This window comes from Macaca nemestrina, chromosome 8 (genome assembly GCF_043159975.1).
Source record: "Macaca nemestrina isolate mMacNem1 chromosome 8, mMacNem.hap1, whole genome shotgun sequence".
NCBI lineage: Eukaryota > Metazoa > Chordata > Mammalia > Primates > Cercopithecidae > Macaca > Macaca nemestrina.
In genome coordinates this window covers 60624994-60637759 of record NC_092132.1, presented here as the reverse complement: position 1 = coordinate 60637759, position 12766 = coordinate 60624994, and the positions used below count along the sequence as shown (strand labels likewise).

The 12766-nt window shown below is 33.4% G+C and overlaps 1 protein-coding gene across 18 annotated transcripts in view; it reads left to right on the top strand.

The window, feature by feature from the left end:
• LOC105477129 (RALY RNA binding protein like) overlaps nucleotides 1–12766 on the top strand; it is a 733794-nt gene that overhangs the window by 505053 nt on the left and 215975 nt on the right. The window lies entirely within an intron of this gene.

Below are 12766 nucleotides of genomic sequence, written 5' to 3'. Positions count from 1 at the left end.
TTTTTGACCAGAGTATGGTTAAAAATTGCTACTGAGGATTGCTTGGAAGACATAAATAAGATCATTAACTATTATGCCAAATTCAGCACTACTCACTGCTAACATGACACAATGGAGCCCTGAAGGCTTTCAAATGAAAACACATCTTTTCATTGGAATCCAAACCTTTTATAGAGTTGTTAATAACCACTTCACAAAAAAGGCTTCAACATTATAAAATAATAATAATAGTATTTGTCATTTACTGAATATGTGATACTTGTGCCAAGTTAATGTGCTGGCCATTTATATTTATTTGATAAATATTTATTGAGTACCCACTATGAATTAGGATAAGGAAGATGATCACTGCCTTCAAGGAGCATATAATCACATATAAAGAGACATGCCCAAGGCAATGATAAGGAGACTCGATGGAAATTATGAAAGCACAGACTAGCCTGAGGTAAAGCTTTCTGGAAAAGTTTATGATTGAGCTCCATATTAAAGAAATTAGAAGATTTGCATTTGAAGATGAAGAGAAATGACATCCTAAGCAAAGAAGTTGTGTGGATAAAAGCATTGATGAGAAAACACTATCTGTGTTCAAGGAACTACAAAGAAGTTAGTATTTGAAAGGTCAGAACCGACAAGACCTGAGGCTGGAAAGGTATTCAGAGTTAAAATCATGTAAGAATTGGCATGACATTTTAAGGTACTCAAACTTTTTCCTATAGGTGAGAAAAGTCAATCAGGACTTTGAAATGCCATACATGTAAGGTATACATACCTTACATACATGTCAGGGTACAGTTTATATTTCTGAGGATGTATTAGTTCAGGCTGCCCTGTCAAATTGTCATAGATTGGAAAGTTTAAGCAACAGCAATTTATTTTTTGCACAGTTTAGGAGGTAGAGAAGTCAGTCATCAAGGGGCTGTCAAAGCAGGTTTTACCTGAGGCCTCCTCTTGGCTGGTAGGCAGTCGCCATCTTGCTGTGTGCTCACGTGACTTCTTTGTTGGGGCAAAGAGAGAGCAAGCTCTCTGGTGTCTTTCCTTATGAGGGCACTAATCCTTTTATCAGGATTCTACCCTCATGACCTCATCTATCTCTCATTACCTCCCAAAGGCCCCATTTCCAAATACAGTCATATTGGAGGCTAGAGTTTTGACATGTGAATGCATTGAGACACAAACATTGAGTCCATAACAGGGGAGAAGGAAAGAAACAAAAGAGCAGCTGTGAGGTGAAATCAGTGGGTTTAAGTGGTCAATTGATTGACTGATTGTAGCTCAGAGAGAAGATACAATCTACTTTTTTCTCTACCCATTATAACCCATCAACTCTATACCACCAGGTGAGGCTACTGCACTAGTCTTCATCCTGGTTCCCTTCCTGCTCTTTACCCAACCCCCACCATCGTCTCCACTACCAGCCTTCATTCCACCATCCTCCTCAGCACTATTCAGCTCCTTTCTAGTACCTGATTCTCTCCCAATTCAGGACATTTGCACATTCTAGTGGAGAAAATAGGTAAGTGTACAAATAAATGCAACTCAGTATGCTAAGTACTACTGAATGACAGAAGTTGCTAATGGTACTATAGTCAGTTCTGTTATAAATATGACATATGTGTTCCTGAAAAAGTATCACACCATGTAGCATTATACAATTAAAAAAACACAGGGATAATGGTAAAATGGGCTGGAGTCGAACATTCAAAAATTTTGTGACTGCCATATTTTTAAAAATAAGAACCTAATGAAAATGGTAATGTTTGTGTGTGTGTGAATAGTTAAGAAACACATAAATGATACAATAATGTGAGTATTTTTACCATAAAATCTGGTTTGCTTTTGGAAGTGGATATTAAAAGAGTTGCAGCTTGCAAATTATTAGGAAGTAGGAGGATGGTGAGCTGAAATCAGAGGAAAGGTTGTATTAGGTGCAGATAGGTGTGGCTTATAAAACACCCAGTGAATGGAGAGAGCTGGTGCATGTTTGTGGTATGTGTGGATTAGGGTACATTTTGTGTATCCCCACGTAGCTTGGACACAGCTGGTGCAGTTTTTTGCATTCCCCTCATGTTTCTCATGGAGGAAATCATGCATAAGCAACCTTAATTTTTTTCTTTATATCAATTTCTTTAGAACATATTTACGTTTTCAAAACAAGCATTATAGCAGAACTGACAATAATTGTGCCTTGAACAGTTGGAAAAAGCATCACAAAACTGGCAAAGTAAACTGAGCCTTCTAACAAGAAAAGCTATGTATCAGCAGAAAAGAGGAAAGAGAACCAGGCCAAGGAAGCAACATGCATAGAGGGGATCAAATGTGAAAGAGAACATCATGTTTGGCAAACTGCCAGCATGATATTTTGCTATATTAATACATCATATTGTTTGTTTGTTTTGAGACTGGGTCCAGCTCTGTCGCCCAGGCTGGAGTGCAATGGTGCAATCTCATCTCACTGCAACCTCTGCCTACTGGGTTCAAGCAATTCTCCTGCCTCAGCCTCCTGAGTGGTTGGGATTACAGGGGCACACCACCATGCCCATCTAATTTTTGTATTTGTAGTAAAGACCTGGTTTCACCATGTTGGCCAGGCTAGTCTCAAACTCCTGACCTCAAATGATCCTCCCATCTCGGCCTCCCAAAGTGCTGTGGTGGTTATAGGCATGAACCACCACACTCAGCCATTACATCATAATGTTTTTAAAAGTTATTTCAAACTTTTATTATTTTCATCATCATAAATGTTATAAATCACTTCCTTTTCCAACATTTGATTCTTTATTTCTCATTTCCTCCAATGATGGGAAAAATAATTTGCCTTCATTTGATGTGTAAAATCTTCATTTTATATATGTGCCTTTATTTTTGTGTAATCCACCTAATAATATGGTAACATTGTAAAAATTTCAAATACTTTGATCGAACTGAATTAACTTTGCCTTGACGTTAAATATTACAAATAATCTTTCCATGTTAGAAAATAAATATCTTTCACATACTTTGAAATGACAAAAATGGCAACTTCATGAATTCTAATCCAGGGGTAATCATGTTTTCATATTTTTGTGTTCTGATATATTACAAACTTGATGGCTTAATGTTAATTAGAATTTTTAATTCAGCCAAAGAAATATTGTTCCTTGAGGTTTAATTTAACCTATTCTATTTCAAATTAACAAAATATAAAAGGTATTCTTATATTACATGGATTCATTAAATCAATTAATCGCTTATTAAATTCCTACCATATGGATAAAATGATCTTAGGGTCTATAAGTCTATTTCATTTCGATTCACATCTTATAATTTCCAATGTTCCCTCTTGTTGAGTATTGGTATATCTGTACTCAGAACACTCTTGATAGAAGCACATTGAATGGGAAAAAATACCCGAGTGAAAACAACACTATTATTTCACTCAACTGATTAGGTTAATTGATTTCCTGATAGACATAGGCCTTACTCCACATGGATGATCAAATTTATTATAGTTTCTGATCCTTTGAGGACACTGAAATCTAAGTTTTCTAGTAACTTACTGCTTTATATAGACAAGTATCTTGGTTAACTCAGTTACTTGAAACACAGAAAATTAATAATTAAAAAAATGTGTTGCATAATTGGCAAAAATCACTGAACTATTCAAACTACTTGTAGTACATTGAATTTTTTAGTGTTCTATGAAGTACTCTACAGAAGTTTTCTAAAAACTTACTCTCTGCAAAAATTCTATAATTTTTTTTGTTTGGGGTATTCATTCACTTTTTCACTACATCTTGAAGAGAGTTGTGTCATTGAAATTTCTAAGATAGTTAATGTAATGACTGTTACAATGTAAACTCTGTTAGGTAAATCCTTTGATTCTTACTTTTATTTCTCATGATCTCATCTACCTTTTTGCTCAGTTCATTTTTTTGGAACATTACAGATGAAAATAATATGAGTAAGATAATATATTCATAATCAGTTAATACTACTCTTTTGGGGGATAAATAAAAGAATTTAAATGGACAAATGGACATTGAAAGTATTTCATTTATTTAATTCCTCCCCCAACTGCCATTGATGAACTAAGCTACTTCTCTATCCCTCATAGTTTTTTTTCTTTAACTTCAGAATGCATATTTGTAATATGAAACAATTCTAGATAAGTCTTGCCTTTCTGTGTTAAATAATATGTAATATTCATCAGTATAGAATTTATTTGGAAGAGGCCTTGGAATTCCATAATCTAGAATGTTAGGTGACAAAATAACAAGATACAAATAAATGCAAATATGTATCTAATAAGATGATTTCAAAATATACTACAATGTTCTAGTACTTGAAACAGCATGATGCTGGCATAAAAACATATATAGATCAAAGGAACAAAAGAGAGAACCCAGAAATACAACCACACATATTTGGTCAATTAAAGTGTGCCAGGAACACACAATGGGGAAAGGATAATCACTTCAGTAAGTGTTACTGGGAAAACTGGACATCTTAATACAGCAGAAGAAAAAAACTTGATTTTTGTCTTACCCTGTACACAAAAATCAAGTCAAAATTGATTAAAGATTTAAACATAAGACCTGAAACTAAAAATACTAGAAACACACTTAGGGAAAAAGCTTTTTTTACATTAATCTGGGCAAAGATTTTTTTTTTTTTTTTTTTTAACTATAACCCCAAAAGCACAGGCAACAAGAGTAAAAGTAGAAAAATAGGGTTGCATCAAACTAAGAAGCTTCTTCACAGCAAAGGAAACAATCATGGAGTGAAGAGGCAACCTATGAAATGGGAAAAGATATTTGCAAACAATACATCCAAAAATGGGTTAATATCTAAAATACATAAGAAACTCAATAGCGAACAACAAATAAATCTGATTAAGAAATGGCCAAAGGGATGTCAAAAGACATTTCTCAAGAGAAGACATACAAAGGGCCAACAGGTATATGAAAAAACTTTTCAACATCGCTAATGATCAGGGAAATGCAAATCCAAACCGCAATAAGATATTAACTCATACACTATTAGACTGACTCATACACATTAGACTGTTATCAAAAAGACAAAAGATAGCAAGTGTCATCAAGTGTAGAGAAAAAAGCCCTTTTGCACTGTTGTTGTGAATATAAATTGGTACAGCCATGATGGAACAGTATTGAGGTTCCTCAAAAAATTAAATCTAGAACTGCTACATCCTCCAGCAATTACACTACTTGTATATTGAAAGGAAATGAAATCAGTATGTGGAAATATCATCACTCCTATGTTCCTTGTAGCATTATTCATAATATCCAAGATATGAAATCAACCTAAGTTTCCATCAGCAAATGAATGGATAAAGAAAATGTGGCACATATAAATTCAGTGGAATATTATTTAGTCTAACCACATGGAAGTATTTAGAGGACATCATGCTAAATTAAATAAGCCAGGCACAGAAAGACAAATACTACATGATTTCATTTACATGAGGAATCTAAAAAAGTCAAACCCATAAAAGCAGATAATAGGATGGTAGTTGGCAGGGGCTGAGGAATGGGAGAAATGGGAAGATGTTGGTCAAAGAGTATAAAGTTGCAGTTTTGCAGGATGAATAAGTCTGGGAGACTTAACCTACAGAATGGTGGCTATAGATAGCGCTGCGAGAGTAGACCTTAAATGATCTTATCATTAAATGGTCTTATCACACAAAAATGGTGATGGACATGTTAAGTGGCTTCATTATGGTAATCATTTCTTAATTTATATGTACATCAAAACATATACAATTATAAATTGTAAATATATACAATTTTTATCTGTTATATTTCAATAAAGATAGAAACATTTAAAAACAAAAAAAGATTTAAAAAGAAATTTATAATGTAAAAGAACTATTGCTTTTAGTAAAATTATCTGTTTCTCAAATGCAAATAATATACAAATAGAAATCCGTCTTTAAACACATGGACACATATGTTCATTGCGGCACTATTCACAATAGCAAAGACTTGGAATCAACCCAAATGTCCATCAGTGACAGACTGGATTAAGAAAATGTGGCACATATACACCATGGAATACTATGCAGCCATCAAAAAGGATGAGTTTGTGTCCTTTGTAGGGACATGGATGCAGCTGGAAACCATCATTCTCAGCAAACTATTGAAAGAACAGAAAACCAAACACCGCATGTTCTCACTCATAGGTGAGAACTGAACAATGAGATCACTTGGACTCGGGAAGGGGAACATCACACACCGGGGCCTGTTATGGGGAGGGGAGAGGGAAGAGGGGGGAGGGATTGCATTGGGAGTTATACCGGATGTAAAGGACGAGTTTATGGGTGCAGCACACCAACATGGCACAAGTATACATATGTAACAAACCTGCACGTTATGCACATGTACCCTAAAACTTAAAGTATAATAATAATAATAAAATCATAAATGACACTCAACTACATAATTTATAATAAAGTTAATAATTCAGAGCAAAAAAAAAAAAAGAAATCCGTCTTTAAGTCTTATAGCCAAATATTAAATATTTTAAATCAGAAAATTGAAGAGAAGAAAGTGGATGATAAATTCTAAAGCTGGATTATGAGGACCCAGATTTTGGAGATATCAGTGATATCATTCATTAATTTACATTTTAAAATAAATTTATCAGTGAAGCAAAGTTATAGAAATGTAATTGTATAGGTGGAAAATGACATAACTACTTTCAAATGGTGGAATTGCTAATATTTTTTATCTTTGTAAGACTGATTTTTGAGATTAAAAGAAAAAGAAAAGAAATCTAGCATCTCCAAGCATTTTATAGTAATAACATTTTCCAGGCAAGTCAAAGCACTGTTTGGAGAATTTCCACATGGCTGGCATTTATTAAACCTAAAAGTTAAAATTACTTTCTTCAGTTTTATTAGACTACAAACATTTTCTATTGTTTGTCAGGATCACTTTATATGGGATCTAGAAATGATAAATGGGCTGTGATGAACTCACCTGAAGGAAAGCCAAAGGGACTTTGGTTTCTGTCATATATAAAATATGGCATTCTGGTTTACAAGGAGGTTGTTTTGTCCACAGATCACTCTTGAGATAGAATCTGGGGCATTCTGGCCATCTCTGGCTATTTGCAAGTATAGATTATATTTCAGTTCTCTAAATTTTTTTTTTTCATCATTAAGTAGTTGAAATGACAGTGAATTGAGAAAGATTCAAAAACAAAGAGTAAGACTTACAAATCATTATCTGATTATATTCCTAAGGAGGTAAGCACAGCCCCATTTAATTCAAGAAAGAGCAAATGGGCACCTTCTAAACCACACACACTGGGTTTTCCTTCCCCCTCCCCTCATATCTTGAATAGAAGTGGTGAGGCCTATAGAAGATGGATTCCTGGAGTGCTAGGAAAGCAATAGGAGAGAGTGAGTCTCCTGGAGGAAAGGCAGGAAAGGGGTATTCCAGGTAGGTAGAAAGCACATGCAAAAGAAGTGATACTAAAATCATTGGAGCGAAAAAATATAGTCCAACTTCCTCATGTGCATAGATACAAAAATCCTAAACAAGAGCAAAATGTTAGCAAATCAAATGTAGTGATTCATAAAAAGTATAAAACATCATGATCACACTGGGTTTATTCTAGAAATGCAGATATGGTAAAACATTTAAAAATATACCAAAATATTTCACAATAAATGAGAAAAAATATACATCAGTAGATATATTTGACCAAATTCAATATCCAATCATGATTTAAAAAAAAAAACCCTTTGGAAAATTAGAATAGAAGGGATGTCTTTCATGTAACAAGTTTCTGAAAATAGAAAAACATGCACATGAGTAAAATCATGCTTAGCAATGAATTATTGAAACTTTATGCCTTGAAATTAAGAGTGAGAAAAAGATGCGCATTCTCATCACTTATATTTAGTATTACACTGGATGTCATAGCCACTGAAGACAGAAATAAAAACCATGCCTATTTATAGATAACTTGATTGAATATACAGAAAAATCAAAAACAATATGGACTGCTCAGTTAGTTAAGCAATTCCAGAAGGTCAATACACAAAGTCATTTTTCGTTCCATGTACCAGCAATAGCAATCAAACATAGAATATGAAATTTTAAAGGGGTATCACTTAGAATAACTTTTACAAATCTAATGTTTCAGCATAAATCTAATGGAATGTGTGTAAGACCACTATCGTGAAACCTGCAAAACCTGTTCATGGATTTGAAGACCTAAAATATAATTTCTCACAAATTAATCTACAGATTTAATGAAATATCCATTTCAACATATATCTGGTATGAATCCTTCTGCTGCAGGAACTGAAAAGCTGAAAATGCAAAGTATGTAGCCTTATTTTGCATGTGTATGTTGTAACAGGTACGGCATGGTTCAGGATCTGGATATTTTCCAAATACTTGAGTCTCTTTGGTTGTAGCAATGACAGTGACGGCAGATTATCTGGATGGGTCAATGTAATCACAAGAATCCTTCTACTAAAGAGGAAGGAGAATCAAAGTAAGAAAAGGGAGACATGGTAATGGATCCACGAAGTGGAGTGATGCACTAAGTTGAAGGAAGACGCCATGAGCCAAGGATGGTGGGTAGCCTCTAGAAGTTAGAAAAGGCCAGCAAAGAAATTATCTCCTGAAATCTTCATAAATAACATAGCCCAACCCATACTTTATTTTAAATGTCTAACTTCCAAGACCATCAGAGTAAATTTGTGTTGTTTTAAATTATCAAATTTGTGGTAATTTGTTAAAGCAATAACAGAAAACTAATACACTCATTCGATTCATAAATATTTGTAGAGCAACTAATATATCTCAGACACTGGCTGCTTCTGGGGATAAATGTATTAGCCCATTCTCACACTGCTAAAAAGAAGTCCCTGAGACTGGGCAATTTATAAAGCAAAGAGGTTTAATTGACTTACAGTTTCACAAAGCTGGGGAGGCCTCACAAAACTTATAATCATGGCAGAAGGGGAAGCAAACACATCCTTCTTCACATGATGGCAGGAAGGAGAAGTGTCAAGCAAAAGGGGAAAAGCCCATTTTAGAACCAACAGATCTCATGAGAACTCACTCATTATCACAAGAACATCATGGAGATAACTGCCCCCATGATTCAATTACCTTCCACTGGGTCTCTCCCACAACATGTGGACATTATGGGAAAAACAATTGAAGGTGAGATTTGGGTGGGGACACAACCAAACCGTATTAATATAATACATGAAAACTTGAAGAGGAAATAATATTTTCAGACTCATTTTATGAGGCCAGCATTACTCTGATACCAACGCCTGTCAAGGGCACTACAAGAAAAAAAAATTACAGGCTGATATTTCTGATGAACATAGTTGTAAAAATTATCAACAAAATAGAAGCAAATAAAATTCAACAGCATTTTAAAAGAATCAATGATCATAATCAAGTAGAATTTATCCCTGGGATGTAAGAATCATTCAAATATGTAAATCAATAAATGTGATTCACCATATTAACATAATGAAGGAGAAAAACCATATGATCATCTCAGAGTTGAAGAAAAATACATTTTACAAAATTTAACATTCTTTCATGGTTACAAAAAAGCTGTCAACAAATTAGGTATAAAACTAATGTACCTCAACACAATAAAGGCCATATATGAGGAACCCACAGCTAACATTTAACCAGTGGTGGAAAGTTGAGAGTTCTTCTATGATTAGGAACAAGATCCCCACTCTCTCCACTTCTATGCAACATAGCACTGGAAGTCCTAGCCAAAGCAACTGGGTAAGACAAAGAAATAAAAGGCATCCAAATTGTAAAGGAGGAGTTGAATTTTCTCTGTTTGCAGATGACATGATCTTATATAGAGAAATCCTAAAGACTCCACCAAAAATCTGATTCGTATCAGTCCATTAGAACTGATAAACAAATTCAATAAAGTTGCAGGATACAAAATCAACATGCCAAGATCAGTAGTGTTTCTATTCACTAACTATTGGAAAAAAAGATTAAGAAAACAATCTCATTTACAATAGCATCATAAAAAATATATCCATGAGTAAATTTAAGCAAGGAGGTGAAACACCTGTATACTGAGAACTATAAAAAGGGATGAAAGAAATTGTAGAAGACACAAATAAATAGAAAAATGCCTGTGTTTGTCGATTAAAAGAATTAGTATTTTTTAAATGACTACTAAAAGCAATCTGTTGATTCAATAAAATACTCACCATAATTCCAATGACATTCTCCACAGAAATACAAAAAGCAATCCTAAAATATGTATGGAACCACAAAAGACCTTCAATAGCCAAGGTAATCTTGAACAAAAAGAACACAGCTGGAAACATCATACCACCGAACTTTAAAATATATTACAAAGCTAAAATAATCAAAGTGGCATGGTAGTGACATTTGCCAATAAATTATTGTTTTATGATATGCTCTAACCAGAAACACTGGAATAGGCTGTTTTTGTGTATGTTGTATTTGATATGTATTTTGAACAGCTACATGGGTATATCCAGTAATAATAGCTAATACTATACTTGTCATTCTTCTAAGCACTTTTTATGTATTGACTCATTTAATTCTTATAGCAGTCCTATAAATATATAATAGGTGAGGAAACATTTATAGATGAAGAAACTGTGGTACAAAAATATGAAGTAACTCGACCAAGATCACACAGCTGACAAATGGCAAAACTAGGATTTAAATAAAGCAAGACAGTCTTGTTCAAGAACCAAAGGTGTTAAACCATAAAAATTGTAATGCCTATAGAATTTAAACAGAGTTCTACACAGGTATTTGGTCTACAAATATAAATTTATTAAGGAAAGTAAAAAAAAAAAAAATGGCACAGAAGCCAATAAATGGATTTTTCAGGAAAAAAGATAATTAATATTGTCAGATATTAACTAATATCAAGAAGAATTAGGATTAACCAGAAATGCCTTGATTTAGTATTTTTATTATAAAAGTTTTCTTTTTTCCATTTTCTGAAGCCATATTTATTAATCACTATTTCTTGATAATGTGTCAGGTCTACACATATGTTTCAGTAGTTTATTTTTATTTTCAGTAATTTTTTAAGCTGTCACTAATCTGTTCATGTCATGGGCACCAACTCATACACATCTCAGCTTACATTTTTATAATATCATCTAAGACATAAATAATTTATTCTGCTTCTGCTGAAAATTTCCAAAATGTCATGCCCCGTGATCTTCATGGAATTCTTGTCATATATGTATTGACATATTACAGGGCCTTCTATCACCACTGACTGCCACTTTTCAAAACTAGAACCATTATTTCAAGTGTCAGGGTACTGATTACATTCATTCTCTTTGATATAAACAGACATTTTAACTGGTAGTATTGAAATATTATTTTTGAAAACTTTATGAATCACGTATTATAAGCAAAATTTTACGATTAAGATGATGGTTATTTTATCTTTATCCCCTTGTATCTTGGACAAGTATACACTTAGTATTGGTTGCAAGAAGCAATGAAGTATAGAATTCTATTTACTAATTGTTGTTTTCTTAATCTGAGTAATGAGAAATTGTTTGCACTATGATTACAAATTGGTAGCAAACTTAGCAAAAAGAAAAAGCATGTATCAACATTATTTGTTGAACACCAATTATGTATCATCATCCTGTTCTTAGATCAACATAGTCCACTGAACTTTCTACCCCTCTCAGTAATTCTGTCACTAATGCTTAATTATTGTTACCCATGGCTCCATTCTTTAAACACTCCTAATACAGCACTCATTCACTCAGCCTCAGAGAAGAGTGGACTACTCATTGTCAAGGGCCATTTTTTCAATACACTGTCATAGCACCACAAATCTGCTATGAACAGGATGATGAATCAAATGAATGAATATATTCTGTAAGTTTGTGATCACCTGATTAGTGTCTGTATTCCCAAATAAAATAAAAGCTATACCAACAATCATGTCTGTTTTTACTTAGGATTACATCAACCAGATGACATAATTTAAGTGCACAAGTATACTATTAAAAAACTGAAGTTAAATTCATTTAATTTAAATGAGGGATCATATGTTAAATCCTAAATGTTATAATAAAAAAAGGTTAATCTTATCCAGATGGGAACATAACTGTTTATGCTGCTGAAAACACATGTGATCATCAACCCAAGAAAAAGGCAACCACAAAACAGAAATTTTTTTCCTCATTCCATCAAGATTAGGTAGTCACAAGCTGAAATCTTGGTTCCTTCTTTGTTATACTATTTTCCTACAAACGTTTCTTTAAATGGTCTTAGAAGTTGGGAGCCAAAGGTTTTTAAAATTGAATAATCACCTTTTCACATGCTGTATTTCTGTTCAGATTTTGTGAATCCTCTAATGACTCATTTAAGTATTTATTGCGCTCTCCAGGTGAGCTTTCCATAGCTTTTCAAGGCATGATTTAAAAATAATATAAGATTTTGTGTTTGCCAAACTAAAGAAGTTTTGAAAATAAAATGTGAGACTCTTTTTTTCCTACCATAATTTCTGTTTCTGTATCTAAGGCCGTTTAAGTAAACATCTAAAAATGGTTTTTATAATGGTAAGAGAATCATGAATTTCATTTACATATTTACTGTTCACATACTGCTGTGCTGGTAATGGCAAATGCAGAGTTTATTCAAATAGTTCTATTTGAAACACATACAAGAGGTCAAAGAATATCCAGGTGGTTCTAAGCCCTTTAGCAGACACAAATACACACAAAATGAGGATTGGA